Genomic DNA, 11,151 nt, shown 5'->3' with positions numbered 1-11,151 from the left:
GAGGTTCCTCACACCATCACCGTCTACTTCCTGTGTCTGAGCCAATTCTGCACCCATCTACACACCTCACCCTGAATTCACAGTTCTTGTAGTTTGAAGCCCAATCTCTCATGTGGCACCTTCTCAAATGGTTTTTGAAATTCCAGATAAATAATCTCATGTGCTCCACTTTGATTGCATCCTCTTGTTGCTTCCACATAGAATTCCAGCATGTTAGTTAAACTTCACCTCCCTCCAGGAGGGTTCCCTGGTTCCCTCCAGCTGAACCCATGCTGACTGTCCCGTTCTTGCCATGTGTTGCTCAATCCTTCCCTCAATAATTCCAGTACTTTTCCTGTGATGCACATTAAGCTTACTGGCCTATAGTTACAGGAATCTGCCCGGTCACCCTTTTCATATAACGGGATCATTTTTTGCCATTTCCATTTCTTCAGAATTTCAGCAGTGCACAGTGACTTCCTAAAAAGGGTTTATCTGTGTACTCGCTAACTTACTTTAACAACTCAAGGATAAATGTGATCTTGTTCTGGTGATTTGTTTGATTTCATCTAATTTAATCCACACAGCACTTCTCCCTCTACAATTTTCAAATCTCTCTGTGCCTCCTTGGTAGTCCCCTTTTACTGTCGGGAGGTCATCTTCTTCCTGACTTATGAAGACCTCAGAAAAATGCAAGTTTAAAGCATCTGCTATTTCACTCTCTGCATTTTTTAATTCTTCTTTACTTTTTCTGATACGCTTCACCTCCTCATTAACTTTTCTTTTACTACTAAGATGTTGAAAGAATCTCTTTAGGTTCTTATCTGCTAAATTCCTCATTAACTGCCTTTTAGCGTCCCTGAAATCCTTCTTAATGGTTGCCCTCATGTTCTCATAAGCCCTTAAAAAGATAAAAGCTCACCTACTGTGGTTGGCACCCGGTCTCACCTAGGTCATTGTAAACTTGTGGTATCAGACGGAGATCAGAGATCTTTTACATAATCATAGTCTTTATTCTTCTGTCTGATGTTTTGGTAAAAGAATGTATTTTTCCAAAAACAAAAAGATAATTTCCTACCTAACTGAATATCATTTTGACCCTGCAGGGCATGATTTCTTCACTAGAAAAAAGGACGATTGCCAGGTGCACCTTAAAAGATGTCAATCTAGTTCAGTTTGTCTTGAACATCAATGCCTTTTCACAGCAAGATGCGTATATCTAGGCAACAGAAATCTCCCAGCCGCTCGATTGTACATTTCCTCCCAAGCACGCTCCGCTTCCTTTCATGGGGCACAGCAATAACCAATTAGCAATTAACAGCCATCTTCAAATTGCCAATCATTTCAATTAAGATACTATCAGTCAATTAGACCCTAATTAACCTCATCACGTACCTAAGAAATTCTGAGAATGGAATATGGGCGACGCTGTGGATCTGCTCAAAAAAAGTCACAGTTTTTTAAATAGATTTCTTCAATACAGAATGACTTCACAGCAACACATCTTTGTGGATGGGACTCTCGCCACGGCCCCACCGCACTGCCCCCATGGCAGCAATCTAAAAATGTGTGTTCTATTATCAGACCGAGATTTAATGAGAAATGGAGAAGTGATGGCGACGGCTTGCGCTATTCGTGTCCCGTTGGCCCTTTAACGGAAAAGGTTGTTTCAAAAAATTGATACATTTGAATTGTAATAATGAGTCTTGAATCCTCATGGAAAATTAATATTTCCCCAGGGATCAACATCACCACCATAAAAAGCACATGTTCAAATTTTCTTCTTCTCACCTGCACAATCTTTAAAATTAAAAATGCAGATAAGGTCAACTGCCTGGCAGAGAACAATCCGAGAACATTCCAGATCCACATTATGGGGAAGGGATCACCACTGAGATCCCAAAGTTTCCATGGCACCATCATCAACGTAGCAAAAATGTATTCTGTTTTGTTCATTATTTCTGGACAGCCTTATACTATTCAAGATATGACTCCAGCTGCAAAGTGGAGTCACCGTGGGATGGAGTGTTATTGTTACCAAATAGCACTAAAGAAAATATTTAAATAACCTGTTATATTGGTCTGGGCTATTCTAGTCAATTGTTCTGTCCTGGGTACGACGTTAATCTGCATCCAGCACTGCAAGCAGGTCCTCCAACTTGCAGTGAAAACCCGGGGGTTGGTGGCAGAATTGGCACTCCAGCCACTGTAAGAAACCCTCATCCTGTTCAGTGTGGCGCTGAGGTGTCACCCGTTGCATGGCTGCACTTGGATCTCAATCCAGGTGGTTTGTTGTGTGGTGGGTGCGGAAATGCTCTGTAATCAGCATCTGCTCCCAACCCCTCTCCCCTCTCTCTCTCTATTCTGTTCTGTTCTATTATTCTATTCTATTAGTGTACAGTAATCTCTCCTTCCAGACCCCCCCACCCCGCGATAGGTGAAAATCCGCGAAGTAGAAACCATATGTTTGTATGGTTATTTTTATATATTTTAAGCCCTTAGAAACTCTCCCACACTGTTTATAAATATTCCCCGCAGAGTTATACGGCATAATCCCTTTGTATTCTCTTAGATATTAGGTAAGATTCATTGAAATTATGTATATAAACACACTGTTTATATACAGTAAAATCTAAATATTATTTTAAAGATATCGAGTGTCTCTGATATCACATATGTTACAGCCATTACGATAGACAGTCCACCAGCAATAAATACGTACAATACAAGAAAAATAGTATACAGTAAATGTGTGTACAGTGACACTAAAAGTACGTACATGTACTAAGTACTGTAAGTAGAAAATTAATTATGGTTACTCACCAACAATGAAACAATGACTTGTCCGATAACAATAAGTTTAATTTTACTGCATAACAAAGGAAAGCATTACAGCCCTTAAAGGAGCCACTTCAGGCGATTGTGTAGCACTGCCGTTGTTCTTCTTCTGGCAGTCTTCAATCCAAATCCCTAAAGCAGATTCCATCCAGACTACTGCCTTATTACATCCACTTACAACTTGTTTTGCACCCTGGTTAAAAGGACACTGCGGCCGTAGATCTTGTATTCCTTTCCTACTTTTTAAATAAAAGAATCGCAGCTTCATTGAAGCTGTAATGGCGTCCTACAGCGATGTCGCTTTTCCCTTCTTTCAACAAATGCAAACGTTTACCTTTTCAAGCAGATCGTTTTGGAGCCATAACGAAGGGCTTGACTATGCACAAAGATAAACACAAAAGAACACAAAAGTTAACTCTTTACACAGCGAAACACGTTGATGCTGAATGAGCGAGACGAGACTTCCTGGTTAACACTGCATTCAGCACACAGGAGCTTAACTGCGTGCTCTGATTGGTTAGCTTCTCAGTCATCTGCCAATAGCGTCCCTTGTATGAAATCAACTGGGCAAACCAACTGAGGAAGCATATAGAGGAAGTAAAAAGACACATTGTCCACAGAACCCGTGAAGCAGCGAAAAATCCGCGTTATATATTTAGATATGCTTACATATAAAATCCGAGTAGATAGAGTGAAGCCGCGAAAGTCGAAGCGCGATATAGCGAGGGATTACTGTATATTCTATTTTATTTGTGTATATTCAATTCTATTCTACTCTATTCTGTTCTATTCTATTATTCTATTCTATTAGTGTATATTCTATGTTATTGGTGTATATTCTATTCTATTCTATTGGTGTATATTCTATTCTATTCTATTATATTGGTGTATATTCTGTTCTATTCTACTCTATTCTATTGGTGTATATTCTATTCTATTCTATTGGTGTATATTCTATTCTATTCTATTGGTGTATATTCTACTCTATTTTATTCTATTATATTGGTGTATATTCTATTCTATTCTATTCTATTATATTGGTGTATATTCTATTCTATTCTATTCTATTGGTGTATATTCTATTCTATTCTATTCTATTATTTTATTGGTATATTGGTGTATATTCTATTCTATTCTATTCTATTATATTGGTGTATATTCTATGCTATTCTATTCTATTGGTGTATATTCTACTCTATTCTATTCTATTATATTGGTGTATATGTATATTCTACTCTATTCTATTCTATTATATTGGTGTATTCTATTCTATTCTATTCTCTATTCTATTCTATTCTATTATATTGGTGTATATTCTATGTTATTCTACTCTATTCTATTGGTGTATAATCTACTCTATTCTATTCTATTGGTGTATATGCTATTCTATTCTATTGGTGTATAATCTACTCTATTCTATTATATTGGTGTATATTCTATTCTATTCTATTCTATTCTATAGATCAAGAAATAAACCATATGGCCAAAACTTGGTGGACACCTGACTGTCACAGCTTATTTTTAGGAAGTCACTGGGCACTGGGGAGATTCTGAAGGATTGGAATATGGCAAATATGATCCCATTATATAAAAAGCGTGAACAGGCAGATCCAAGAAACTATTGGCCAATAAACGTAACATGCATTACAGGAAAATTAATGGAAAGAATTATTAAGGATAAGATTGAGCAGCACATGAAAGTGAAGGTGTTTTTCTGAACAGTCGGCATGGGTCCAGAAGAGTAATGTGTCTTACTGACATGCTGAAATTCTATGAGGAGGCAACAAAAGGATATGATCAAAGTGGAGCACATGATATTATTTATCTGGAGCATTTGATAAGGTGCCACATGAGAGGCTGGGCATCAAATCAAAAGAAATTGGAGTTCAGGGTGATGTTTCCTGGCTCAGACACAGGAAGCAGAGAGTCATGGTGTGAGGAGCCTCATCAGAATTGGCTGATGTTTTGTGGTCACCTGCAGGAGTCAGTGTTTAATAAATGTAAATTATTTGGATAGAAATATAAGTAACAAGCTGGTTAAGTTTGCAGATGATACCAAGATAGGTGGATTGGGATATCATTTGGAATCCGTTAAGTCATTACAGAAGGACTTGGATAGCTTACAGGATTGGGAAGATCTCGGTAAATGTCGGGAAATATAAAGAATTACACACATAGGATGTAGAAATGTTAGGTCTGATTACATAATGGCAGGTCTGAAAATCAAGAGTGCACCTTATGAGAAGGATTTAGGAGTCATAGTGGACTCATCACCATCAACTGCCAGACAGTGTTCAGAAGCCATTAAAAAGACTAACAGAATGTCACATCATATAGCGCCTTGATGTGTGGAGTACAAGTCACAGGAGGTTCTGCTCATGCTTTATAACACACTGGTGAGGCCTCATCTGGAGTACTGGGTGTAGTTTGAGTCTCCAGGCTACAAAATGGACATAACAGCACTAGAAGAAGTCCAGAGAAGAGCGACTATGCTGATTACAGAGCTACAAGGGGATGAATTAGGAGGAAAGATTAAAAGAGCTGAGCTTTTACAGTTTAAGGAAAAGGAGATTAAGAGGAGACCTGACTGAAGTGTTTAAAATTAGGAAGGGAATTAGTCCAGTGGATTGAGACGGTGACTTTAAAATGAGTTCATCAAGAACACGGGGACACAGTTGGAGATTTATTAAGGGTAAATTTCACACAAGCTTTAGTACGTTTTTCTTTGCACAGAGAACCACAGCCACCTGGAATAAGTGGCCAATTAGTGTGGCGGACAGTAAGACTTTAGGGACTTTCAAAACTTGACTTGATGTTATTTTAATTAACTGGACAGGACTGGTGAGCTTTGAGCTGAATGGCCTGTTCTAAATTCAATTGTTCCAATGTTCTACATAAAACAAAAATTTAAAAGACCCTAAGTAAAGCCTATGGATGGATGGATTTATTGGATGAATTTGTAATGCCAGTCAAACCTTTATCACACAAAGAGAGTACACATCAAGGTAGCCCTCAGTAATAGACACAGGGCAGGAATTTGACCAGTCCACCATGAAAACCCACTCAAACAGGGATAACTGAGAGGTGGCAAAGTTTCTGAACTGCATGTTTTGAGAAGGTGGTAGGTGAGCAGAGCACACAGAGGACATGAGAAGGATGTGTGAAAGTCCACACCATTGTCACCATGGAACCAGAACCCAACTCTCTTGAGCCATCAGCCCTAACTGCTGTGCCAATTACATACAAAATACAAGAGTTAAGTAGTTAGCAGCAAGAAAACAACAAGAAAACACAACCATGCTGGTCTCCCTCATAAGAGTCCTCGCACTTGAACCAGCCACCCTACGGCGTCACTCTGTTTCCCGTGTGTAAGTCCTGATTTTTATAGACACACATCACTCTACGTAAACCTTTTGGGATTGTATATGCACTAATATCCGATTAGTGCTTTGTACTTTATTGGCTATTTGAATGCCAATCAATTTTTAAGACTTTCCACATGAATTGATTTGGCTCGGCAGTTACAAATGATCTCGGCCCTCTCTGGTGATATCCTGCTCTGCTGGCTTTAGTGGAAATTTAATCATTCAGTGTGCAGCGATCCTCGGACGGGTGCTGCATATGCTGTCTTCAAAACTGCATATTTATCACTTAGCAGTGGGAATAAGTTTGTCTGCCCCTGTTCCCAACTATCCATTATTTGATTACTTTTTCTTGCCCTTGTGTTCCACTAAATGGGTTTCCTCTTTGTGCGCCCACCTTCGTGATTCCATAACTACACCTATCCCAATAACTCAGAAATGGATCAACAATCAATCCCTATCAACGCCACTGTGTTGAAGCACACTCTTTAAAAATATAAAAAATTCCTCTTGGAGATCTAACCATCAACACATCCAATATAAAACTGTATAAAGAGTTTTTTTATTACCCTAGAATGTGTTTTCTGAGGGGCTTAGCCCATGATCCACTCTGCCATCAATGCGACCTTAATGTACAGGACACCTTTCTCGACAAGTTCTGGTAATGTCCCGCTGTTGCTGTTCTTTGGGTTTCAGTGGCTTCTGCCTTCTCCTCCATTCTGTCTCTCCCTATTCCTTGCTCTGCTACTACTCCTGTTACATTTCTCATCTGTCTCTCTTTCTCTTAACTATCAGCACATCATCTCATTGGCCACAACAGCAGCCAAAATTGGAGTAGTTTCTCAATGGAAGAATCCAAAACCTGACACTTTCTCAGTCTAGGAGTCTCTGGGACCAGTCAGTGACCTCTGTGTATATCTGTGTATTATATAGTGCCTTTCATATCTATCTATCTATCTATCTATCTATCTATCTATCTATCTATCTATCTATCTATCTATCTATCTATCTATCTATCTATCTATTATATAGTGCCTTTCATATCTATCTATCTATCTATCTATCTATCTATCTATCTATCTATCTATTATATAGTGCCTTTCATATCTATCTATCTATCTATCTATCTATCTATCTATCTATCTATCTATCTATCTATCTATCTATCTATTATATAGTGCCTTTCTATCTATCTATCTATCTATCTATCTATCTATCTATCTATCTTTGCATCATACCTTTTTTATTCCTTTGGAAAGGGGAGACAGTGTCAAGAGAAAGCTGCAATAAGGTCAGAGGAAACTCTACGGTGGTGAAAGACGCTACAGGGTTTGGCTGGTAGGGAAGCATTTCTTCAAAATTTTATACATGAAAATGTCTTTTTCCTTTTTTCTACAGTTTCTTTAGTTCTTTAGTTTACTAATTGTTCTTGATATCAATATAAAATGATTACAAAAACACTTTCCTACCCTGTGATTTAAAAATCAGCATAGTCTCCCCTCAACTTTCTCATATACTCAGATCTGGGGATGGATATTTGAGGAGTAAACTGCCAGAACAATGATTATATTTTTATATTATGTACATTAAAGAACCATCAACAACAAATCAAATTAATAATATATTGAGCAATTATTATAAAAATACATTGGAATAAATCAGACTCTGCAGCTGCATGAATAAAAGGTAATGTAACACTTCCGGTTAACAGAAATAGCGCAAAAGTTGATAAAAATCCATGTTTTGTACCTAATACTTGTATGCAAAATTTGGTTGACTTAAGTGAAAGCATAGACACACACACACACACAGCCAAACAGACACACAGACATAATTCCAAAAATGGTATTTTCAGACTCAGGGAGGTCTAAAACGTTGAGATTCACCAAAATCTCGAGATCAAACTTTTGGACAATTACAATACTTTTCCTATACTTCTTATATGAGGAAGTAAACAGCATAACGTGACAACATTCTCAACATCACTTTATCCAGTTCAAGGATCTGAGGGTAGCCAGGCAGTGGTGGCAACAGGTTAGGATACCAGTCCACTGTACAGATCCACACACACACCCACACAGAGATCACCAATCAACCTAAGCAGAACGTCTTTGTGAATATGTTGGGAAGGATAAAAACAATCCTATAGAGAGACAGGGAGATCATACAAATCCCACACAGGCCACATGCTGAATTCTAATGCTGGATAAGTAAGTCAGGCAGTACACCACTGCGCCGCCTCCTATAGGGCACCTATACAAGCTACGGAAGTTTTCACTTTTTATTGTTTTATATACCATGGAGTCACAGTGGATTTAATTTGTCTTTTTTGACACTGATCAGCAGAAAAAGTCTCAGCAGCTGAAGGCCTCAGCAGGAAGTTGTGTTCAAACGTCGCCTGCTTCTCTTATTTTCCATGTTGTATTGACCATCCATAATGAAAAACGGTTTTCGACTCTTGGCTTAATACATTGAAAGGTCAGATTATTCACATTTGACAGCACGCGACCTTTCTCATTAATACAGCCTCTTAAAGCAATGATAGTGCACAATTGATCTTTTAAATAGGGATCCCTCAGCATGTATTCCTAGCAAGTCAAGCATTACATTAATAGCAATCTGAAAGATTATTAGAGAGGAAATCCATTTCAAATGAAAGAGAATTCTCTAGTTTGCCATTTGTCACGTCCACCATAGTATGAAAGGCTGTAGACTTGGCCAGATTGTCTCTGTCGTCATTTTCCATGGTTTTAATATTTTTGATTAGGAGGGGGGAAGTGGTCCTCTGACCCTTGTAAGTGTGCCGTACTGGATCGACTGGCATCCCTAACTGGGGCTGGGAAAGCCATAATGGATGGAGCCAAAGAATGGAGACACGTAGTCTTCAGTTTTCTATTCCAGTCGAGATGATGAAATGATGAATGGACAAGGGAAGAATGGACCTTTATAAACAATTCACCCACCATCATGAGAAATGAAAGTGCAGGGTAGGCCTGGGTATTGTAGTACGAAGAATGGTCCTCCCTATTTTAAGGAGCTTCCTATGATCGGGACATGCTTCCAGCATTCAATGCCGTGACACAAGAAGTGCTCACGGGTCTGACATAAAAGACAGAAGGAAGAACCAGCAGCTGTGACGTCAGGGAGGCACTGCCACAAATTTAGGGTTTTCTTCTTCAATGTTTTTCTGTTTATCGTTTCCTGTTCTACTTCAGAAGTTTGACTTTCATGTGTTTATTAATTATTTGGTGTTTAATGTCTAGTATTAGGTTGTATCCTCTGTTATTAATGTCAACAAACAAAGATAACATTTTGACTGTAAGGTCCTAAGTGTCTGTTTCATATTTACTTGCAAGTATATACACACTGGTTGGTTTATCTCAGCTTAAACTTATACAATCTAATAGTCTCAGTAATAGCTTTATAGTATTTGCTTTTACATTTGGATATCTCCAATGTTCTTCATTTTATTTGAACGCATCCCAATATCCTCTTTGTTTTGATAAACTCATTGTTATCCTTTGAGTCATTGTCATGTGCTGTCTTCTGTTCAAGAAGGTACCTGACTGTTAGACTCCTGTTTAAATACACACAAGCAAAACTAATACTTGCCTGCCCCCATGACCTTTATTATAGACTTGTTAATAAAATGTTACTATATATCTATTGTAAAAAAGGAAAATACAAAGATGTGGATTTGGGGTGACACCGTGACCTGGAATATTGTAAAGGCAAAATAAATTGAGCTTTATAGCAAAAAAGAACATAACTAAGGACACGAGTCTCAGATTAAACCATCCAAGATGGCGACACTTCAGGTTTAATGCAAGCCAGGCAGGTAGAGGCAGGTCCAGGTGGACAGACACTTGAAGTGATATCAGAGCTGTTGAGATTGCCTATCATCCAGTCTGTAAAGAGTGGAAGAGAAGAGGCATTAGAATAAAAACACAAACATGAGTATCAGCAGAGTATCTTTGCAGCCTTTGACAATTTTTATAAAGCGTTCACCTCAGTTGATCGAGCTGCCCATTGGGACATCCTAAGACTTTCTGGGATGCCCTAGAGGTTGCTAGATGTCATGGCCGGCCTGTACACTGGTACTATGAGTGCTGTGCAGAGTGGAGGCAGAACCTCTGCGTTTTTCCCAGTTGATTCTGGGGTTCGTCAGGGGTGTGTTTTTGCACCTACCCTGTTCAATGCTTGCATGGACTTGGTATTGGGCAAGGTCCTGGGGTCCAGCGGCTGTAGGGCATCTGTTGGTGAGGAGAAATTCACTGATCTTGATTTTGCTGACGATGCTGTGATCTTCATGGAGTCAATGGGGGCTTTGATCAAGGCTCTCAAGAGACTGAGCGAGGAGTCTGAAGGTCTAGGCAGGCAAGTGTATTGATAAAAACCAAGATCCAGAACTTTAATGACCTCTTGGGCTCGGCCATCAGCAGTGTGTCTGTCTGCGGAGAGAGTGTCAACCTCGTCGAGAGATTTACTTACCTTGGCAGTGACATTCATGTCTCTGGTGACTCTTCCTATGAAGTCAGTAGACGGATTGGGCGAGCATGGGTGGTCATGAGGTTGCTGGAAAGGGGTATTTAGCACTCCCGATATCTCTGCAAATGGATGAAGGTCCAAGTCTTTAGAGCCCTGGTGCTTCTTATTTTGCTCTATGACCCGAGACGAAGACTGGGCTCAGTACTGTATCTCCTTGATTACCACTGGTTTGACTTTGTGTTGATTTAGCAGTTGATCACCTTCATTGGGAGGAAGAGCCAGTTACGGCACTATGGCCATTTGGCGAAATTCCCTGAGGGTGATCCAGCTCGTAAGATCCTCATTGTTAAGGACCCGAGTGGCTGGACCAGGCCAAAGGGGCGCCCATGTAACAGCTGGCTGCAGCAGATAGAGGGTCATTTCCAAAGTGTGGGACTGTCTATCTATCTATCTATCTATCTATCTATCTATCTGTTTGCCTTTA

Source organism: Polypterus senegalus, chromosome 6 (assembly GCF_016835505.1).
Source record: "Polypterus senegalus isolate Bchr_013 chromosome 6, ASM1683550v1, whole genome shotgun sequence".
NCBI classification, from domain to species: Eukaryota; Metazoa; Chordata; class Cladistia; order Polypteriformes; family Polypteridae; genus Polypterus; species Polypterus senegalus.
This window is presented reverse-complemented; position numbering follows the sequence as displayed.